This window comes from Balaenoptera acutorostrata, chromosome 6, assembly GCF_949987535.1.
Source record: "Balaenoptera acutorostrata chromosome 6, mBalAcu1.1, whole genome shotgun sequence".
Taxonomy (NCBI): domain Eukaryota; kingdom Metazoa; phylum Chordata; class Mammalia; order Artiodactyla; family Balaenopteridae; genus Balaenoptera; species Balaenoptera acutorostrata.
The window spans coordinates 78940425-78965186 of NC_080069.1; the positions used below are offsets into that span (position 1 = coordinate 78940425).

Consider the following 24762-nt stretch of genomic DNA (forward strand, 5'->3'; position numbering starts at 1 on the left):
CATAAATTGCCTTTCCTTCTCCAAAATTATCAATATATGATTTATATCAACACACATAAACTGAAAAGAAATGGGTCATTTATAAAATTATACACTCAAACTTTGTTCTAAAGTAATAAAATATTCCAAAGCAAACAAGCAATAGCACCTACACCCGCGATTGAAAAATTAACCCTCTCTATACTGTCTATGTTAATGACAGTCATTGGATTAAAAATATATTTTACATGACTGTAAAGATCAACATTAGAATCTGTGTAAAAGACTAGGGATTTAGCTCTGGAAAAACCCTGAATGCAAACTTTTAACATAAAATTGTATTGTCATTTGTAGAGTATCCATTTCTCTTTTATATATACTTAGATAAATTATTTGATGTGATTATTTCTCAGGAAAACAAAACTGTAAAGTAAAAAAGTATCAGAATCTAGCATCATTATACGAACTTTCTTCTGACAATATCCAAATCAGCAAATTGGCTACCTTTAAAAGGAAATCACAATTTTCAAAGTTTTACCAGGCTACATATAAATACAGTAGAATGAAAAAAGGATGCTTAAAATTAATATAAGCTAAAAGTCATTGAACTACAAACAGGGACTATATAATATAAAGTGTTCTCTTCAGTGTTTGTGTGGTTTTGGCACAAACACAAAGTGTTTCCTCAAAGTTAATATGTTAATATGTGGTCTTTTGTCAAATATTGGTTAAAGAATTTGCATGAATGATATAAGCTACTATGTCATAGGTAGGACAAGAATGGTACTTTGGCAAAATTGGAAAAGGCAAATATAAGCAGTAGCAAAAAGACAGAAAACATAAGAAACTTCACCAATAAAATTCTTACAAACTATATATTAAAGGGAAAAACTATACAATATTATTATGTATTTAATATGTGAACAGAAGCCTTCTACTACCTAAATCGACTCAATATTTTTTCAACAACCATGCAACTTTATTAAAGTTTATTTACTATGTAAATAGAATTTAATCCAAAACATTGTATGACTTTTTGCTTGTACTTCTTTCCCGATAAAATAAATGAAGAGAAAGGACTTGATTACAAAAGTTTCCTGTAATTTGACAATGAACAACAGATTTGCATTACTACTTCCTCTCAGATTTTGAAGTTGAAGTTCCCTTGGAAGACAACAAATTCTGTGTAGAAGGTGGATTGCTGACAAACACCAGCTTCAGCATATCCAGAAATTGCATGTGGTTAAAAAACAAAATAAAAACTATGTCTCCTTAACTCAGCATCCTATTGGTGTGAGAACTGAAGGGGGGAGGGAGAGAAGAGGATTTTAATTGATTCTTAGAATCCAGAGAGTTGAAAAGGTCAATATGCAGAGTAATCAAAATGTGCAACCAAATCCTAAACCAGTGAAAGAAATAAACCTGGATAACACTAGGGCAGTTTTCTGTTTTTGTTTTTGTTTTAGACAGGGTGAAAGAGCAGTTTCTATATGTAAGAAAATAAACCACTTAGAAGCATCCATGCTTAGAGTATTAAAGTGGATTATTTGCCTTTGTTTGGGAAAGTCCCTATCAATAACAGGTGAGACTTAAATGCATTGCATTAAAAGACGAGATTGTTCATTAATAAAAAAAGGAAGAAGCTTGAACTATAAATCAACAGGGACTCCTAGGGAGTTTTATATTAGGCAGTAATTAAATAATAGTTCATGTTGCTTTCTTTCACTGGGAATTACATCCTTTTCACCTCTTCTCTGCTAAAGCAGAGACATCCATTACGACGAGAGGCTACAACACTTGTCAGATGCAATCAGCTCCAAACAGCTGAAGGCCAACTGACGTGTACTCTCTTAAAGCAGGGTTTCTTCTCCCCACCAAGCCCACTGTCCTTTCACATGCATGCAACAGTCAAAAGGGATCACATCACCTAATGAAGAAAAACAGAAGCATATGGTAGGAAGGGGCCTCAGCAGGAGATGGCTGAAATGGCAAGGCTTGCACATAAACAAAATATATGCAAAAATGTGTGTTCATAGAAGCTGTCAGGCACAGCTTCAGGAAATAATAAGCCTGCAAAGGAAGATAGAGTTTTCTGTGACCACAGTTACCTAGGAGTCTGTATTTTTAGTTTAATTTTTTACTACTCTGTATAGTGGTGCACCAGAGCAGGCTAGTCCCAGATAGTTAATTATGCATAAGCAGTTGTAAAGTTTGAATTTGCTGTATAATATTGAGCCACATATTCTTCACAGTATATTTTGCTTATACCTATTGCAGACTTCCACATGACAGCTGAATTGCAAACTGTAAGTGACTTCATCGCTGCCTTCCTTTTTGCACCCATCACTATCCAAGGGTGAATGTTGAACTCAGTCCATGAATTCACCCTGTCTTCGTAACCAAAACATAAGCACTCATCTTTTCGGAGGTGTATTAATTAATATTTTAGATGTGCATTGGGCCCACCCTCCCGTATTGTTTCTTTCAGATTTGCTTCTGTGCAAAGTTAACGGTCTTCATCAAAATCCTTTCTTCCCATAATGGCTCTGATCTCGGGACTGCAGCTGCCCTGCTGCACTGAATGTTTATCATTTGCCAGGGAAAACGCACATTATCTCCCCTTTTGACTTGTCAGTTTTTATGTTGGGACAACCCTAGTGTTATCACTTTGTATAATCAGTTTGACTGGAACCTTCAAACTTGTGTGTCCCTTTACTGTGAACATTTTAATATTCTATGATGAGATTGTTAGAACTGGGGGATTTGTAAGGACAGAACTCAAAGACAGAACTCTGTGTGATTTCTAAAATATGACTACAAGCATTTTATGTACCAGTGTTGACAACAGATAAAACAAGCTATTGTTCTAAAAAACCAGAAGTGATATGTGCTCTCCTGCAGACCGTTGCAGTTATGAAAAAATATACTACCTTCAACTTGAGTAAAAATGCTTTAAGTTTGAATTCCATAAATAATACACCTTGCTCCACTTAAATATTTTGTATTTTACATGAAGGATGATCACATTTCTAACATTATATTTAAAATTCATTTTCTTAACCCTTAACTATCTGTTCTCAATGGCACCTAAGAAAGAAAATACACATTTATTTATTAATTAATTTATTTTGAGGATAACATTAAAACAGGCTATGTGCTTTTAATTCTTAAAAAGAATCCTTTATTGAAAAGGTGCCTGGAATCTGCAATTTAGCGTCTGTCTAAAACTAAAAACTTAAAAGGGATGCAATTGGTTATGAGACAAAAAATCTGTGTATAAAGTTTGGTTTACCCAATACTCCAAATGCTTAATATCCATTTATTGATCCATTTGTTTCACTGTAGGAATGTAAATGAGGAAATGGTACTTGTGAGCAATTTTCTTTCCTTTGGAAGTGATATGAAGACACTTTGCCAGGCATTGACATAATCAGAATATCAGGCCTTCTGTATTAATCTTTACTTTGAGCTACACAAGCATCTGACAGAATACCTTCCTGTCAGAGAGCCCTACTGTTGGTAGTAACATGTGGGTAAATGTCTTCTTGGATCACTTTTAAAAGGTTTGTTCCTCTTTTTCTCTCTCAGCATTTTATCCTAAAACTTCCACTTTGAGTAAATGAGGAAATCAGAAAAGACACAACTTGGGAATATGCATCCTTATGAAACTCACTCTTACACTAGCACTGACTGGATCAAAATGAAGGCAGAGTTCAAACAGGTGGTAATTTATTGCAGACTATTCAGGACCAACTAACTGATTGAACTTCGAATTCTACTCCCAGTAAGGTGAACCATGCCTTACCATACATTTTCTTCTCTGTGGACAAATATCGAGAATTGGATTAAGATACTTTTCAGAATCATTCTTTCTTTTGGCAATGATTCTTTAGGTGGATCTAAGACAGCTCTGTTTGGCGCAGGATTGTCCCAAATGTCCTTTTAGCTATTTCATTACAGGCAAGGGGAGAGCCAGAGAGAGCAACTTCAGGCAAAATGTTGACTCCTCATGGCATGCCTTTGATTTCAGCACAAAAGGTGTCCTCAGCATCCTGTTATGCCCCTGATTCATCTCCTAATGCTCGATGTGTTAGCAAAGCTTGGCCCTGAAGTGCTTTTTTTTTTTCTTGAAGTACAGTCTTTCAGACACTTCTGGCAATTTGGTTTTAAAATGTGGAGTAAAGAGAATAGGTCGGTAGTGCCAGGGGAACAGCTGCACTACACAATTACTAGAATAATTCAAAATAGAAATTTGCCTGAATACTGTGGTCATTATGTAGGTTTAAAAGAGCTTATCGGGCAAATATTTTGCAAGAGGGAATAAACATTTCTGAGCAGTTCTCTAGGATAGTTTTGAATGCTTACTAATTTTTCTCCTGTACCCTTCAAAAAGTCTCCAGGAGTAAAACAAGGTAGACATCTAATAATATCTTAACACAATCAAAAACAAGCAAACAGGACCATTGCTTACCGTGTTCACAAATATATTCAATTTCCTAAAACTTTTATTATTAAATAGCTCTTGGATAAGGCATTTAGATTATTCTCATTTACTATGATCATGTGCAATTGGTAACAGATAATTTAATTTATTCTTTGCTGAACAAATAATTGAAGAAATTGACAAATATCTCATAAAGAAAAATCTGTATGGCAGCAAGAATTTTGAATTCGTATTGAATAGTTGAAGATTGTTTTATAAACATGAAATTCTTCCTTTTAAATTATACTTGAAGTTATTCAGAGAAATATGTGTTGGTGTTATCAAATATTTTAAATGTTAAATGTATGTTGAGAACAAAGGCATGATTTTTAAGAAGTGATTTGAATATAAACATATTTTTAACCTCATCAGAGGTAGTGTGAATACAAATTAAACCCATCTTTTTTCTTATATTACTAGGATTGTACTATATCTTATGGAATTTGAAAACACTGAGTATTTTCATATCTTATTTGATCTCGTGAAAATGAAAAGACCACTAATACCCGACTAGAGGCAAGTGGAAGAATCCAGCTGAACATATTTCACAAATTCCACAAAATTAAGGACTTTGTTATTGGCTAAGAAGTGATGTCTCCTATTCAGCTCTAGGCAGAAACAATTTCTCTTCTCAAAACGATATTCTACCAAAGGCAGTTGTTAGTGTGGTGTTTCAACGCAGACACACACTTCAGAATATACCTAGACACAGCAGATCTGTGAATGGAACCTTGTTCAAATGCAACCCTTAGAACCCTCTTGTACTGTTGGTGGGAATGTAAATTGATACAGCCACTATGGAGAACAGTATGGAGGCTCCTTAAAAAACTAAAAATAGAACTACCATACGACCCAGCAATCCCACTACTGGGCATACACCCTGAGAAAACCATAATTCAAAAAGAGTCATGTACCACAATGTTCATTGCAGCTCTATTTACAATACCAGGACATGGAAGCAACCTAAGTGTCCATCGACAGATGAATGGATAAAGAAGATGTGGCACATATATACAATGGAATATTACTCAGCCATAAAAATCAACGAAATTGATTCATTTGTAGTGAGGTAGATGGACCTAGAGTCTGTCATACAGAGTAAAGTAAGTCAGAAGGAGAAAAACAAATACCGTATGCTAACACATATGTATGGAGTCTAAAAAAAAAAAAAAAGGTTCTGATGAACCTAGGGGCAGGACAGCAATAAAGGCACAGACGTAGAGAATGGACTTGAGGACATGGGGAGTGGGAAGCATAAGCTGGGACGAAGAGAGAGAGTGGCATGGACATACATACACTACCAAATGTAACATAGGTAGCTATTGGGAAGCAGCCACATAGCACAGGGAGATCAGCTCAGTGCTTTGTGACCACCTAGAGGGGTGGGATACGGAGGATGGGAGGGAGATGCAAGAGGGAAGAGATATAGGGATATATGTATATGTATAGCTGATTCACTTTGTTATAAAGCAGAAACTAACACACCATTGTAAAGCAATTATATTCCAATAAAAATGTTAAAAAAAAATGCAACCCTTGGAATTTTTTTACTTTTGTTTGCTTTACTTTTATTTTCAGTTATAAATGAAATAGAAAAAAAAAGCAAGTCATATGTAAGTAGAAAATATGAGAGTGCAACTGTGGGAAATCAGGAAAACTGAGTAAATAAGAAATTGAACAAGTACATTGATGATTCTTGGTATTGCTGGATTGTTGAAGCACCTCAGATAATACTGATTTGACTTTGGGACCATTTAGTCCTTTCTTTGTTTGAATTCTTTTCAAACAGGACAAAAAAATAGACACTAAAAGCCCTCTCTTGCCTTCCTTGGTCCTTTTGCATTTCTAGGTGTTTACCAAGCTTGCTGTTATATATCCTGTTTTACTTACATTCAGTGCACCCTGCTGATACGTAATGATTTATTTATTTTATTGTTGAAAGCTTGTGTAAAGAGTTTAATGTCTAAAATATCAAAATATAAAATGCAAACGAACCTCTGGATCAGTTTCCAGTAAGCAATAGGAATAAACGTAGTAATATATATCCCTCGAGAAAAAGTCTGAATACAAAAGAAGAATAAAAACACTACTTCTGATTGGTAGAATCATTCAATACATTTTCACATGGAGGTGCCAAAGCTGGATGTATTAAATGTATTTAAGTATAAAAGCACAAAGATCATGTGGTATCAGAAACAATATGAGATGTGATATTTTACCTTGCATTTTAGTGGTAGTGTCAAAACATTTGGGGCTTCGTTTATTTTTAAACTTAAGTGCTTTAGCAGTGATACATTTGTAAAGCTCTAAATATTAGCTCCCAGAGGTTATGCTTTTTATATTCTCTAACAGCATATATTATTTGACTAGCTGACAGATATTTCAATTAGGAGAGCCTTAAGTTAAAGATTGTTTTGATAGAGTAGCTCCAGAGATTGACAGTTTGGCACTACTTTCAACAGGCTTGGCATGTTGCTTTCAAAACAGGCAAACAAAATCATCCCCCATAATTAATAATAATAATAATAATAATACATGGGTCTAGTATAATTAATTTTCTATATGGATTGTGGTTTTATATCCTCTACTCTTTTCCTTTGACAGGTAAATGGTTGAAGACAGAAGACTTATAGATTTTATATCTAGCCCATGAGGATTTTGACTGATTCCATTGAGCAGGCTCAGGTCAGCTAAGTCCTTCCCTTCAAAGCATCATGGGTGTCTCCGAGCATCATTGCAAGCTTGTCCTGGCAGTAAGCCAGGCTTCAAAAGCCGTTCACTGCAGTCACTGACTCACTAATGGGCAACTGCAGGCTTTCTGATTTTCCTTTCGTTTCATGTGTTCATTTGACATAAATTTAATTAAACCAAATCTGGTGTTAGAGCAAGACGAGATAAAAGTGATATGTCTCAAATTAAAGAACTGTGAAAGATACAGGAAACAGAACTATGCTTTTTTAAAAAAAATCTGTTTCTGTAAAATATTGTCAGTTTTCATAAGCTCACTACTTAAAGTCGACCAAAAAAAAAAAAAAAAAAAAAAAGATACCGGTATGCATTATTAAGAATAATGTGTATCCAGGGTTAGATGAAGGTCTTGGCCCCATATTCTCTGTAGTAAAACCTTTCATAGAATTCTTATGTTTTCTTTCATTCTCACACTTCAGGTAGTCACCTCTTCACAGGATATAAGACAAGTCTGCCCTTCTTCTGGCTACATAGCTCTAGTTGTTAGACAGCTCAAAAGCATACAACAGCAGAAACATGAAAAGATCACATATTAAATGTAAAAAAAATCATCAGTTTTCAAAGGTCTCTTTTGGTTTTTACTTAAGGCTAAAGAGGAGATAGAGTGAAAAAGATCATGTTGCTTAAAAAGCTCCATTTAATTGCTTTGAATGTTGCTTTAGGAACCATCCAACTTCCTCCTTTTAAAAATTGCTTTTTCCCCATTAAAAGAAATCCCAGACTAGAAATACACTATGTGAACTAAAAGCAGTCTTGCAATCTTCCTCAAGAATGCTCAGACTGATCCTCTTCCTTCCTGCAGCTGAAAGGCTGTTACTTCCTAGGACCACACTATAAGTCGCTGGATGTAAAATGATTACTCTGAGCAAATACACACAAACTAGCAAGTGATTGCAGTGTCCTGTGGATAAGAATCAGGAAAACCAGAAGAACTGAGCTGACAAATTGTGTGATAGAAGGTAGATTTCCTTGGGGCAGAAAACAGTGTGTGGCGTGTGGACCCTCCGCCTTTCTTGCATTCCAACTTTTGATGGCTGACTTCTTTCATTACAAACAACTCAGATGCCTCCTGCGTACTCCCCAGACTTGATTTCTTCCTGTAGAATTCACTGGGATTTAGACTCAAGGTTTAGGATTATCAAATCCCTCTGTAACTTCTTTCATTTAAAAGATGAAAAATTGAGGGCCAACAAGATTAAGTGACTTGTTCAGGGTCACACAGCCAGTTGTTAGCACGGCTGAGACAAAAGCCGCATCAACTGACTCCCAGATGAATGCTTTTGTTTTTGTTTCCAGCACTTTGAGTACTTCATTAAAATGGATCTTTTGGAGTCTTTAAAGTAAACTCTTTGTATTTCCAGGTGTTTGTCATGACTCTGACCTAAGAGAAAATATTCCTAATGGAATAGGTAGAATTAAATCTATTTAAGATTTTCAAGCGCCTCATATAGATTTCTTCTTTTAGTACTCAATAAATGTTACTCATTGGTCAAACCTTTGTTTTTTCCAGAATTACTAATGGGACCATTTTTAGACTATGATTTACGTGGAGCAGACATTACTCATGAAGGCTATTCACGTCTTTAATATAACCACAGAACAGAAACTACATTTCATCCACAACCAAGCAGAGTGATGACCCTCAATACAATAGACAGTCATTTAGTCCTTAAGATATTTCATTTTAAATTTTACTCTGAATTCAAATGATCATTGAAATAGAAAAGACAGATTGTTATATTCCCCCTTAGAGAGAAAGCTTTAAAAAAAAAACAAAACCCTTCTGATCCTTTTAGTCATGGACCTAAGATTACTTACAGAGATATTATAAACTTTCTATATCTATATCTATTTATCTTTCTATCAGTATAGACACATTTTTTAACATAGACTCTAGTCTTAGTAAAACTAAGACTTGAAGACTCTAGGCTTAAGTTTTAAAATGCTTAATGAGACTTTGACAAGGTCCACAATGATAGCATGTGTTAACATAATTTTATCAGTTTGTTCAATTTACTGAGTTCATTTATTTAACAAATATTCATTAAATAAGTACTATATGCAATTCACTGCATACACACAGCAAAAAGCGTGAATCAGCTGAGCACTTGGTAATCACTCTACCCAACAAAGATGCTGTATTTTTCTTATGATATATACATATTATATACTCAAGTAATTTTACAATATTAAACTGGACACATTATTCAAATTACTGTAATTTCACAATCCTGGAATTTAAGTATTTTGTTTTCATAAAGGCTGACCTCCTAGTGATAGACTTTAAAGGTAGAAGTTCTATAGGATGCCATATTAACTAGTTGAGTTGATTAATCAAAATGTAATTGACTGTTTATAAATCTCGCTATGCTGAACAACTGATGGTTTAAAAAAAAAAAATTAAAAAAGCACAAATAGGGCTTCCCTGGTAGCGCAGTGGTTAAGAATCCTGCCAATTCAGGGGACACGGGTTCGAGCCCTGATCCGGGAAGATCCCACATGCCTCGGAGCAACTAAGCCCATGCGCCACAACTACTGAGCCTGTACTCAAGAGCTCACAAGCCACAACTACTGAAGCCCACATGCCTAGAGCCCATGCTCTGCAACAAGAGAAGCCACCGCAATGAGAAGCCCGAGCACCACAATGAAGAGCAGTCCCCGCTCGCTCGCCACAACTAGGGAAAGCCCACACACAGCAATGAAGACCCAATGCAGCCAAAAATAAAGAAATAAAATAAATTTATATATATTAAAAAAAAAAAAGCACAAATAAATTTCAAATCACCAGTCTTAACCATAAGGGCAGGAAAAGAGTATTGTTATCATCTAATGCTTTAATGACTATACAACAGTCTTCAAAAATGTCCCTTCCTTAATTGTTGCAAACCTGTCTAATCAAATATCTTTGTGATGTCTCTCCAAATATTTGGGAGTTTAATTTTTAAGCTTTATGTATCAATTAATAACAAAATTAAAACTTCAGATGTTCTCATCACAATATTTAGAAAAGCAGGTAAAATGCAACTTTGCACAGGTAATAAACACCTGTATCCTTGTTACAGGACATAATCTTTGAAAAGCAGAGTGACTCCTAAGGTGCAGGAAATTCTGAGTGTGTCCCCTTAAAGCATTTTTTCCAAGATTCTCAACAGTAATAAATGACTTCTGACAAATTAGCATCAAAGATTCTTTGAATAAGTATAAAAAACTATCTGTTCATCACTTCTTAAGAGTGTTTAGAAGCAAACTGCTTATTAAAACTGACATGTGAAAAAATTCAGAGTTCAGAAAAACAAGAATTTCAAAAATAATCTGTACAAATCACGTTTTAAAAATTCCCTCTGATATTCAGTGTATTGGCATTTCATCTCCAATACTTAGAATCTGGTTTAATGTCTTAGCAACCATTATTAGGCAAATAGCTCTTGAAAATGATTGAAAAATGTAGACTGACCCTTGGGAGAGTCTATTTTTCTCCTGTTAAGAATTTAGATAATATCTAAGGCTTGGTGCCTGACATCTTAAACTTCCTCACAATGAAATTATAGTGCAGGATAACCCAGTACCAAACATGAAATGACAAGTAATTTTTTTTTTAAACAATGTTTGGTAACATCTGGATGAATGGTTGTCTTTTTAAATCTATGTTCTCCCCATCCTTGCATCTTATTTGGCATCATGTTAGACAGAGTCAGTCTTGTACACGGAATTTCATCTAGGTCTCAGGATACAATTTCATCTAGGTCTCCTTTTCCTCTCCCCCCTCTCCTTCCCCTTCTCTTCCTCCTTGTCTTCCCCCTCTTCATCCTCCTCCACTACCTCCCCCTCCTGTTTATTTTTTAAAAAACCATAGTAAGGATGAGAAGAGTTCATGCCTGCCATATTATTAATCAAATATATTTCATTTGGTTTATTTCCTCTCTTCTGATTGACAAAGAGAGGTGGCAAGGAACATCTTTCTCACAAAATTTTATTGATCTGTGTTTTATACTAAAGAAGCAATTCTTGGTAGAAATATAAATGCAACACTAGGGCCTAAATGATATTGAGCAGATTTTGGCATTTATCTTTCTTATTGCGTTTCTGAGTACCTCTTTAAATTCTGTGCCCAAAGTGAGCGCCTACTTGCCTTAACCTTGTTCTGGCCCTGTGTAGCTCGAAAGCAGCCCTAGACAATACATAAATAAATCAGCATGGCTGTATTCCAACAAATTTTTATCTGTTGACACTGAAACTTGAATTTCATGTTATTTTCACACCATGAAATATTATTTCTTCTTTTGATTTTCAACCATTTAAAATCATAAAAACCATCCTTAACTTGTATGTACAAAAACAGGCAGCTGACCGACCAAATCTGTAACTTTGGTCATAGTTTGCCAACCACACCTTTTGAAATTCAGGCATGTCCTGTTTTTTAAGAGCAACTACTCTGTAAAAGTTACATTCAGGGGCTTCCCTGGTGGCGCAGTGGTTGAGAATCTGCCTGCTAATGCAGGGGACACGGGTTCGAGCCCTGGTCTGGGAAGATCCCACATGCCACGGAGCAGCTGGGCCCGTGAGCCACAATTGCTGAGCCTGCGCGTCTGGAGCCTGTGCCCCGCGACGGGAGGGGCCGCGATAGAGAAAGGCCCGCGCACCGCGATGAAGAGCGGTCCCCGCACCGCGATGAAGAGTGGCCCCCGCTTGCCGCAACTGGAGAAAGCCCTCGCACGAACCGAAGACCCAACACAGTCAAAAATAAATAAATAAATAAATAAATAAATAAGAAAATCCTTTAAAAAAAAAAAAAAAAGTTACATTCATATTAAGAAGGCTATAAAACAATAATAGTTTTCTTAGGAGAATGAAATTATGGGTAACTGCTTCCTCTACAATGTGGTTATGTTGCTTTCATAATTAAAACTACTTAAAATATTGATAGCTTATTTTTATAACTTGAATAATGTCTCTCTTTTGGAATGCATCAGAATCTCAGAACTGTGTGAGTTCACTTTTGATTGATTCTCAACGAGAAGTTATTCTTAACATGAAATTTCAAATCAACCAATGCTTAGCCCTTAGGTCAAGTTATTTATGATTTATGGACAAGAGTGGGCATACCACAGGCACTCAGGCTCTTAATTCATTGTCATTAAATGCTAATTTATAATCACATATTTGTATATGTATTTATGGTAGACACGTGTAGTATTTAAACAATCAAATCACTGGATTTTTTAAAATGACTATAACCATCACTCAAACATCCACTACTCCTCTCCCAAACAGAAGAAGTATATTGAAGAAAGGTGGCAAGATATAATGGAAAAGCAAACAAATAAAAACCATGGATTTGGAAGACGATCTATACCCCAGACCTGTTTCTTGAGCAGGTGATCAACAACTAGAATTTCTTTTCTGTTATTAGATCCTGGGAAAGAGAGAGGATATATTCACCAATTACTTAGGTGCAGGGGGGAGATAGGCTTATCAAATCACAGAGTCAAATTTGAAACAAATTTGCTCATAAAAAGTCACAAAAAGTGGTTAAGACCTCTAGCGTTAGTAGTTCTACGCAGCGATCAGATAGCTTATTGGGGCTGATTGCTTAATTAACCATGCAATCCCCAACAACTTTCCCTATACAAAAATATATTTCACATTGTAAACTGCTTACTTCTCAGCATAAGTTTGCTTCACAAATTGTCTGTGAGTTTAGCTTTATAAGTGCATATAAAGTTATGCATGGCTTAAGCGATGCTGTAAATAAATAAAACATAAAAATACTGCCTATCTGGCTGCAGAAGTGAGCTACTACCAGATTTCAGCCCAGTTGGCACAAAGATAATGCTTTGGAGCAATTCAAGTCTGAAACAGCTTCAGTGATACCATTTAAGCTTGAGGTATATTGGCAGTACAAGGATATGACTAAACTAAATTTGGCTTAAGCCACCTATTACTCATACCCTCTTTCTACTGCATTCACACTCCAATTAACAAACTGTACATGATACACACACATATATTTATAGTTTATGTTTTTCCTGTGTTGGCAATGAAACTTTTTAAATTACTTTCCGTAAGCTGTGAGAATCTTCTATTCAGATCTATTCGATAAGATAAACTTGGCTCCGGAAGTGGTGGGGTGCATGGGTTTTTCCTGTTCATCTTAGAGAAGAGTTCCATTTGTACCCATTACCTCTATCCCATTACCACTTCCCACTCCTCTCGTTATGTGGGATAACGATCATCTGTACCCGTTTCAGAGTAACCAACACCCACAAGGCGGTTCTGTGCCAAACGCTTTGTATGCGCTACTATCATTTCCAATATAAGGAGAGGTACACCAATATTTCAAAGTTAAGAAACTCGTCTACGGTTACAAAGTCATTATTTTCTGTACCAAGATAACAACCTAGTTCTTTCTAAATCAAAACCTGTGTTTTTTAAAAGGTCGGGTTGTTTTAGGTATAATTTAGGTACATTAAAAGACACAATGAGTTTTGACAAACAACCTGAAGTTTGTACCACAACCACAATCAACATACAAAATATTTTCACCACCGTAAAACACTCCCTCGTCACTGTTTATAATCAATCTGCTTTCCCCACCCACAGATCCTGGCTTCTACTGATCTGACTTCTGTCCCTATAAGTTTGAGTCTGTTAGAATGTGATAAGTATGGAATCATACAAAATACAGCCTTTTGTGTGGACTCTCTCACTTAGCATAATACTTTAAGATTTGTCTTCATTTTTGCATGTTAATTCCTTTTTATTGAGGGATAAACTGATCAGCAGTATTCCATTGTACAGAAGCACTTCAATTTGTTTATTCACTCACATGTAATGGCACATGGGTTGTGTCCAGTTTATAACAATAATAATTAAGTCTTTATAACCATTCATATAAGGTATTTATGTGGACATGGATTTTTGTTTCTCTTGCATAAATACCTAGGAGTAAGATTGTTGAGTCATAAATATATTTGTTGTGTATGTCTCATTTTGTCAGAAACTGCCAGACTGTTTTCCAAAGAGAATGTAATATTTTACACTCCCACAGGCAATGAATGCGAGTTCCAGTTGCTTTGCATCCTCATCAGCCATTTTAACAGGTGTGTAGTGGAATCTCATTGTTGTAATTTTAATTTCCCTAATGAGTAATGACATTGATCACCTTTTCATGTGCTTGGTTTGTCATTTGGCTCTTTTCTTTTGTGAAATATCTTTTCAAATCTTTTGGCTCTTTTAAAAATTGGGTAGTTTTATTATTGAATTCTGTGATTTTTAATATATATTCTGGATACAAGTAATATATCAAATATATGTTTTGAAAATATTTTCTCCCCATCCATGTGTTTTTTTTTAAGACTTAGTTTTTTTAGAGCAGTTTTAGGTTCACAGCAAAATTAAGAGGAAGGTACAGAGATTTCCCCTATAACCCCTGCATACGCATAGCTTCCCCCATTGTCAGCATCCCTCACCAGAGGGTACATTTTTTACAAATGATGAACTTAAATTGAAATATCATAATCACCCCAAACCCATAGTTTACCTTACAGTTCACTCTTGGTGTTGTACATTCTATGCGTTTGGACAAATGCATAATAACATGTATCCATCAATGTAGTATCTATCATACAGAATATTTTTAGTGCTCTAAAAATTCTCTGTGCTCCATCTATTCATCCTTCTCCCCCAAACCTCTGGCAACCACTGATCTTTTTACTGTCTCCATAGTTTTGCCTAATATAAAGATATTTGTAGAAATATGATCAATGACGTATTACTTGAAATAGTAAAAATTGATAACTTATTAAATTTGCTACAGTGTCATAGTAGACTATTACATAGCCAAGAAATAATAATATATATAGTATGTATCTTTACTATATTACTAAAATAAAAATATGCCAAAAACATATTATTGAATAAAAACTTATAAAACAGTATTATGGTATGATTAAAACAAATATATTTAGTAAAAAATTAAAATTATCTTTAAAAAAACAGCTGCCATTTAAATCAACTATTCCAGGATATAGCAAAAAATAATTATCCCAGAAAGATAACCATTCCTTTGTATGTAAAACATTTTTTGAATAAGTCAGATTGACATGAAATAAAATGGTTTTAAATAAAATATAAAAGAGTGACTGCTTGCTTTTACAATGTCATTTGTGGTGCCTCTAATGGAAGAGAGAGCAGAGATGGAAGAATGGGCAGCAACTACATGATGGGACACCAAACAGAATGATGGCCACTATGTAGGGGAAATATATATCATCCAAACCAAGATATGTTTGAGGGTGAAAATGGTCTCTGTTTATAATTATACTCAGTGGACTGGAATATAGTCAGCTATGGTAAACCAGAAATGTGTCATCTGCTTACCTTTCAGTAATCCCTGATAAGGATCATCCATTCATTTTAGGTACCATCATATTTGGAGATGTCATTCTCTTCTATTATCCCAAAAGCTTTCATGGTGATTATCATGGAAAACAGCCCTGTGCTGGTGGAAATATAGAGATATGAAGGTAAAGAAGGCTGAGTAATACATTATGTGCAATTGGACAGACTGCAGCAGGGGTTATTTGGACAATTTAAATAGCCTTGGAAATCCACAGGAGGCTATGATCTAACTTAAATATTAAAGGTAGGCACAATTTCACTTTGTATTCACATATATAGCAATATGTATGAAGTATAGAAGGAGCCTAATAAATAAACATTTGTTAAATGTATAAAAGAAAAATACCTATACAGGAGTCTTAACATTCCTGGGGGCATTTTGTTTGTATTTAAAAATAATAATGGCTTAACCTTACTATATGCCAGATACTGTTTTAAATGATTTATATACATTAACCAATTTGCTACTTATAGCAGTCCCATGCCCTGCAAAGGCCAAGAAAAACATACCTGATATTGAAAAAAAATTGATATTATTAACTTGTTTCAATAAATAAAACTGCACAACATTGAAAACCATGGTCCATCCCAGCAAGAAGGTATTAGAAGTGATTTAGAAAGTTTGGTCTTGGTTGGGTAATTTTAGAGAGAATTCATGTAAGTAAGAGTTTGCTCTGAATTGAGTATTATCAGGAAGGAGGGAGGATTCTATGATTGTATATATTAATTTGTATGAAGAACATGTTAAAAATAAAATGGGGCTAAGGTATAATGGATAAAGAAGCAGGCATTTCTCATGTTATCTGTGAGAGGGGGATTTAGTAATTTTTGTGGTTTACTCAGTGATCATATTTTTGTTTTTGCTCAGACATGATTATGAGTGATGTTGGTCACAGAATGACCATCTGATGGTGGTGATGTCTGGCATTGTTTTGTTCAGTGGGAGAACACCCAGCCTAGCTGTGAGTGCAGGCCTAGCAACAAGCTAGCTACCAACTGGCAGAAGCTACTTTTCTCTTTTCTCAGTAATATTTTATTCCTATTTTGTAGTCAAGGAAATTGAAGTACAAACAAGTTGAGTAACTTGAACAAAGGCATAGAGTTAGTAACTGGTAGAGGTAGGAAACTGGGGTTTCTGGTTCTACAGCACCTGTGAATTACTATGCTAGGAATGGTTTTCTATAACATTCAGAATTTTTCTTGGAATTGTTATGAAGAAAAGGTGGATTTTTTTTCTTATTGAACAAGAAGTTTTGTTTTAATTTTTTTCGTCTCTTGAAAATGAAGAAATTGCTGGTTTCTTTCATATAACTGATTCTGTGTGGAGACTCAGTGAATTCCTTTTACTATATTGATATTTATATATTTTCCAACAATATTTGATACACACATGTTCCTTTTTTGTGTCTGAATGACCTTGACTCTGTATTCCTCAAGAGCAGGAAATCTCCAATTTAAGAACTTCTGACTTCAGACTTATGTACGGTAAGGGACACAGAAGTTGGCTAATGTATGTGTTGAGCCTGAAGAGAATACTGGTTTCAATTCCACATCTCAATACAGGGCATCCAGGCAGAATGTCAGTATGATTAAAGGAACACAAGCCTCTTGTAATTCTGATTATATACTGGTCATTGTCCTAGAAGATGACTTTATTCTAAATAAATCCTGTTGAAGGGGAAGGGAAGGAAGAGCATGGAAAAAGTAATTACAATGCCTCCTGCCTGTTTAGGGTTTTTTTGAGGACTGAAATAAGCCTGGAAAGTGTTGGCGGTGGGAAATAGAAGCTCAGGAAGAATGGAGGCAAAGAAAATCAGTCTGTGCTTGACACTCCTCTGTCAATTATAGACTCCATATTTTACCAGTTCTCTTCAGTAGGGAACCTATATTCTCTTCTTTTACCTACTGACAATCACAGTTACTACATAGATCTATTTGCCTGATAATAAACATTATTTCTAATTTGTGAAGGTTAATTTTATGTGTCAACTTGGCTAGGCCACAGTACCCAGATATTTGGTCAAATACCAAATTGAGTATCTCTGTGAAGGTATTTTTTAGATGAGATTAATATGTAAATCAGTAAACTTTGAGTAAAGCAAAGTTTTATTCTATATTATGCGTGGACTTTATCCAGTCAAATAAAGGCCTTAAGAGAAAACAGATAGAGGTCTCTTGGAGAGGAAACTTTGTCTCCAGACTATCTCTGGACTTGAACTTCACCAACTTCTCCCTGAATCTCCAGCCTGCTGGCCTACACTGAAACTTTTGTACTTGCCAGCCTCCACAATCATGTGAGCCAATTTCTTAAAATCTATCTATCTATCTATCTATCTGTCTGTCTGTCTGTCTATCTATCTATCTATCTACCTACCTACCTACCTACCTACCTACCTACCTACCTACCATTTATCTATCTGTCCATCCATTCTATTGGCTCTGTTTCTCTGGAGACCTCTGACTGATGAGATTTCAACCCTTCCTAATTTCATACTGGAGATTCCCATCAACTTCTTCCTTCATTATTCTTATCCCAACTAGGGCTGAAGACTTGGGATTCCCATACTTATTCCTCCAAGTCTTAAAATAAAAATCTCTAGAATTCATTTTTTTCACATCACCACTGCTACTGACCTAATTTGTACCATCAACAACTCTCTCCTGAATTAATGCAACTTCCTAACTAGTCTACTTTCCCCTTTCTTCCCTTCTTCCACTACATTTTCCACACTGCTACAAAACTAACTTTATAAAATATAGATCTAACGTTGCCACTCTCAGCCTTGAATATTTTGGTGATTTCCCATGAATTTCAGGAAAATACATTTAACAAAATTTTTTTGGTGAAAAATGCATGATTATATCCATTAAAGGCACAGGAGACTTCATGAAAAATAGAACCACACTTTGGCTTATGTAAAAGTAAAATATACTTAAAATATTCTAATGAATTTTAGAAATTAAAATAGGAATATATCAATGCACAGTATTTCCTTTCATATTCTTTAATCAGGATCATCTAGTCTAAGATTGCTTCACTGTGATTTAAAAAAAAGTTTAGTCTTTAATAGTAAGCTACTATAGATTACTTTTGTCCATAATTAGGATCAAGGTTTTTATGGCTAAACAGAGGTACCAAATAACTCTATCCCCTCTCAAAGGCCTACTGTAGTTTTTAAAACATAGATTTACAAAATTTTTCTGGAGAATAAAAGTAGTTCCGAAGTCAAAACTGTATTTCTTTGATAAATTTACAAGAACATATATACATATTATTTCAGGACAGCAGCTAGAATCCTTAAGAAATAATAAAGATTTTCTAAGCTAACTAATGTGATGTGAAGCCAGCCTTCCTTTAAGATCCTCACATAAAATCTATATAGATTTATGTTACCTTTTCCTGAGAACACACAATATACTGTGTTTATGTCATGAAGATTATCATTCTAAGGATTTCACATTTTAATTTGAATGTTTTAATAAAATTTGCTCCTTTTTTGGATAAAATATGGCTTAATAAAGGCAGAAAAATATAATGGAAAAATACAATGAAATGATCAAATTTTGTTATCAGTTCACATTCAGTATAATTCTAGAACTGCTACTTAGATATGCTGATATTTTATTTTCTATTACAGTCTGGTTTGTTTCATTTTATTATAATGCTAATTGCCACCATTTAAATGACTTAATGACTCACTAATTTGTCTAGATGTATAGCTTAAGTAGCTATACCTTAAAATACTTTTTCTGTTGGCTTTTTGGAGAGAGTTATGGTAAGTTTTCTCACACATATAATTGGTTAAAGTTCAAGAACTAAAAATTCGAATTGAGAATATTAGAAAATAAACATTTTCTTGCCCTCTCAAGTTAAGATTTATAATAAGCATTATTATCATTTTAACTGTCCAAGTATAAACAGTAAGTTGCAAAATCAGTTTATTTTTAAATCTTACCTCTTCTGACTTGAAGCCCACTTTTACATTCAGTACACTACGGGTATCTCTTCTCTATTAGTAACAGTGCACAGTTTTCCCAATTCTAGTCCCAGATGACTCCATATTTTCTGCCCTGCTCTCCAGATGCATCACTGAAATACAAGTATAAAATTACATAAATAAATACAGTCATAACAGTGAAGAGAGCCAGGGGGTGTAATTGGATAAGAGTAAAAAATTAAATATTTCAATACATTTCTACATGACAGAAAGTAGCTAGGAACACATTGAAGAATGAAATGAGTTCAGAAAGCCTCAGCCCAGAAAGTTTCAGGGGACTGGGGAGACCTGGGAATCAGTCTGCTGGTTAGCACCCTAGTGAGGCCCTGGTCTCAGGAGTTAGCAGGTACAATGAGGGCCAAGGGTGAGTAATAGACTAAAGGGAAGGAACTGACTAAAGATTTGACCAAGTGCCTTAATTAGTACCAATCCCTTCCCAACCCCCACCTGCAGAGAGATATTTTAGCCTTTAATCCCAGGTCAAAATGAATTTCTCTTCTCTAAAAGTATTGAACAACCTGTTTGCACACATCACAATAGCCTATGTATAGTATTGTGATTAACGCTGTAATGAACATGGGAGTGCAGATATTTCTTCTATGAGATACTGATTTCATTTCCCTCTGATATATACTCAGAAGTTGGATTGCTGGATCATATGATAGTTCTATTTTTAATTTTTGAGAACCCTCCATACTGTTTTCCACAATGGCTGTACCAATTTACTTTCCCATCATCAGTGTACAAGGGTTCATTTATTCCACTTCCTCACCAACACAAACTGTGATTCTTAAACATGAGTGTACATCAGAATTCTCTGGAGGACTTTCAAAAACACAGATTTCTGGGTCCTAGCCCCAGAATTTTTGATTTAATAAGTCTGAGTTGGGGCCCGAGAATTGCGTTTCTAACAAGTTTCCAGGTAATGCTGATGTTGCATGTTCAAGAACCACACTTTGAAATCCACTACGTTACACAATTGAGATTTCAATTTTTTTTTTTTTTGAGACAGCAAGACATGAATTCAAACTCCAGCATACTCCCTTTCAAGTAAAATGACTGTGGTAAGGTGAACTAAATTGGAAATGTTTCTGTTTATTTTTCTGTAAAATAGGGATACTATTGTAAAAGAGTATTTCAAATCTTAAATAATATAATCAACAGAGCCCAGCACATGCTAAACAGTGAATAAATGTTACTACAATTTTTAAAATGCAAAATGATAATATTTTGATATCATCAGGCATTTTAGGTTCTCAATGTCTGTTTTCCTAGCAATTTATGCCTGTAGGCAACAGTGGTAGACTCTCAAATATGAATAGGGAACTCAAAAGTCTCTTACATTTACATCGTGACTTCATCTGAGTCTTCCTTGATTTTGCTGACAAATCTGTGCATTGGGATTAGTGCTTTCACATGATGAAACCATTTAAAGGGAAAATATTTCATAACTCTTCTGATTTGGAATTTTATATTTCTAATTTGGTCAGATATAAATAATTGTTCTTGCCGTAACGTCCATTGTGAATTGCTCTCTTGCAGTGGCTTGCCCCTTCTTCAATTTGATAGGGAGTCACGGTCTGCCTTTCAGCTGGGGATAGCCACATAAAACGTATCTGGGGCAGTTTTTTAATTAAGAACATCATAACAAAGAGAAGCTAATTAAAAATGATTATGCCCATATGTAGTGAGAATTCTATACATATATATGTATTAAAAGATACCCACACCTACACATTTGTGACAGGGACGTACTTAGGTCAATTTCCAGTTCATGCTTGCTAAGAAAGTGATAATAGTACAAGTCCCTCTCTGTTATGGTCTCATCAGGTCTGTATTCCTCTTCTCTAAGGTTCTAAGACCTCTTCCTTGAGCCACAAATCTCTAAGCTAGTAGGTCTCTTTTTTTTTTTTTTCTTTTTTTTTTAAACTAACTTTTTTTTTTTTAATTTATTTTTATTTACTTATTTTTGGCTGTGTTGGGTCTTCGTTTCTGTGCGAGGGCTTTCTCTCTAGTTGTGGCAAGCGGGGGCCACTCTTCATCGCGGTGCGCGGGCCTCTCACTATCGCGGCCTCTCTTGTTGCGGAGCACAGGCTCCAGACGCGCAGGCTCAGTAGCTGTGGCTCACGGGCCTAGTTGCTCCGCAGCATGTGGGATCTTCCCAGACCAGGGCACGAACCCGTGTCCCCTGCATTAGCAGGCAGATTCTCAACCATTGCGCCACCAGGGAAGCCCCGCTAGTAGGTCTCTTTTTCAGTTACAGGCCAGTTTATAAGCTTTGAACTTGTGGGTAATGAAAGCAGGATGACCAAGCTCTTTAACTGGTTAAAACAAAGCTTCCACTCAACAAGTTGCAAAATGAAAAGTGAATGAGATTAATTGGCTGAAGAAACAAAATTCTGCATTGAATTAAAAGTTAACTTCTCCAGCCCATTTCCAAACTTTACCTGTCTTTTGAATATTTTCCGCACATTTACTTCTTTTACCCAGAAGGGTGTTTGTGGGGAAAAAGCGTCAATGACTCAGTTCAGTTTTGCAAAGTACTAACAGTTCTAGAAAGGAAACCTGCTATATTGAGTAAGTGCAAAGTATGATTATTAATATTAATATTTTTAAACAGCTGACAGATGGTGAAAACAATGAAATATTTTGATAACTCCTTGCCATATTTTCAGAGACTTGAAGGCTTATTGAAAATATGAGGTTCTAAATATTTGAATACGTGGATGCTTTTTCAGATCAGTGTGACCAAATCTTTTTTTGCAAATACTGTGTTATAGTTTAAAAATTAAGGTGGTGCTAAAAGAAAAGGGGATAAAAATACATACAAATGAAAGACTCCTGCAAGAATTCTAGTGCGATATCAGGCATTGCACCTCCAGGGCAATCTATGCATCTTTCAAACAGAAACTCCCCCAGATGAGCTTGTCTAGGATCACTAAAAGAACTTGGGCCAAGTATGTCAGCATTAAAAATACCGAATTGGCTGGAAATACTGTTGTGTGTCAACCTTTATTTGTCCTTTAAACCAAGAAAAAAAGAATAAAAGTATGCCTGTAGGCAAAATAAAGGTCCCCTCTTTCCTTCCCCTCCCTTTCATTCCTCTTACTCTCTTCAACTTATATGAGATTTGTAAAATGAATTGTAATAGAAAGTTCATATGACAAAAATTACAGTGGTGTGGCCAAGAAAACACCCAGGGGGCTTTTAGCTTCCGTTGTGCCAGGAATGAACTATCAGATCAGCCTTCTGGACTCAAATGCGACACTGTCAATAAGGATACATCATCTTTTTTGTGGTGTAGAAGAGCTGTCGGTTGTAATTCCCATTATTCTAAAGCCAGGATTTTCCATTAGTATAGCCACCTGCTGGGTTTCTCTACTCAGGTTTAATGGAGTCTGAATTAGAATTTATCACCATCTGTGGGAAGACAGGAAATGAGAGAGCATCACTAATTCCTTTCTTCATTTGCAAAGTGTATGTATAATTTTTATAAGGAAGTAGCAAAAGCAGCCGAGGTTGGAAATGGATGGAAGAATATTTTAGCTCACGTTGACATCAGAGCTCCAGACCAAGGGGGACACATGCTGTTTGTTCTAAAGCCAACTCCAGCAACAAAAAGAATGTTTCAATTTCCTATGTAATGTAGTATTGAAATCATGCAGATTCAGGATGCTATTTCTCTTCAGCTTCCAAAAAGATCTCAGAAGATTTAATCAGATCTCTAGTGAAGATGAAAGACTTGGATACATATCAAGTTCACAAAAATGAGTTCAAGATTCCTAATTACTACATTAGCTTACAAACAGAACAGTATAGAATATAGGTATCTATTATATGTAGTTCCTTCTTTTCCTCCAGAGATTAAAAAAAAAAAAAAAAAAACTTTGTAGAACTCAAGAAGAAAGACCAGAGAACATCAAAACATTCAGGATGATCTCTAGAATCAGTGTAATGCCTTAAATTCATATAACTGTATCTCAGGGGTTCTGACTTACACAGAGTCGCCAATGGTGCATTATTATCATATTTAATTTAAAAAAAACAGATGGGTTTATAGGAAAGGTGAGCAATTTGCAATTAAATTCTGGCATTGGCTAGTGGATAAAAAGTTTGCAAATCTGATCTGCCCAATTTTTTACACTGCTCCATCAGGGTAGGGTGTTGTCTTCTGGAATCTGCTGTCCAAATACATAGAGAAAAACGAAACCATTCCCAACATACCAGCTGTGATAGATATTGCTTACCACTCCAGCTAAGAACAAACAGAGGATAATGGCAGTTCAAAAGATGAGGGGAAAAAATCCTCTCAGGAAAGAGGAAGGATTTAAAGTCAAAACAGACACACACAGACACACACAGACACATACAGACACACACACACACACAGAGCCTCTGAAAAAACACTGCATGCCATTGTCTTTCTTCAGGAACCATGAGTTCATCCCTTTCTCATGAATCTCCGTCCATGTTTATAATCTCGGATTAATGACTCTAAACAGTGAGCCTGTTCTAAAGTCATGGGGGTCAGCTCTGTGGACTTGAGGAGCTTGGATAATTGGAAGGAATGTTACTTATTACAGTGAAGCAACAATTCCAGGGGAGGAGAGGAAGAAGCACCACAAATAACTGCACTGTTGTTCTTTAAGACTACCAAGAGAGTTCGGGCTCCTATCAGGGAGGCTGTGAAGACTGTATTGTGACAAAGCAAAATGCCTCCTGGGTGCCTGCTTCTAGTGGAAAGCTTTTGATGTTTGATCTGTAATGAGATGGAAGAGGAAAACAGTCCCTTGGTTAACTAATATATACTGGATATGAACAGATTCAAAGATTTAAGTTTCCGTTCTGGGACAAGATCCCCCATGCCACTCATTTATTATTTAGGAAATTCTGTAAGTTCTTTTCTTTTTTGTACAGAATGTGTGATGGGTTTAACATACTTCTGCTTTCATATCTGGCTTGGATAATAACCCTAATAATTAGTATGCCATGTTTCGCTTTTACTAGTTTAGCTCTTTCTCAGTGTGGATATGATGGGGCTTTATGTAACTTCCTTTTGGCGTATATGAGCAATCAGAACTTAGGGCTTCTTATTGGGCCTAAGCACTTTGTACTGGAAAGCGGAGGGGCAGTAACCTAACACAAGTGCAAAGG

At 35.5% G+C, this 24762-nt stretch overlaps 1 long non-coding RNA gene across 1 annotated transcript in view; it reads right to left on the reverse strand.

Annotated features, from left to right (window-relative positions):
• The window catches only part of LOC103011077 (uncharacterized), a 222044-nt gene that overhangs the window by 193008 nt on the left and 4274 nt on the right, over positions 1-24762 (reverse strand). The window contains exons 2-3 of the long non-coding RNA XR_450991.2: positions 19567-19700; positions 15590-15710 (exon numbers count right to left, since the gene is read on the reverse strand). This is a non-coding gene — a long non-coding RNA (uncharacterized LOC103011077). The remainder of the gene's footprint in view (positions 1-15589; positions 15711-19566; positions 19701-24762) is intronic.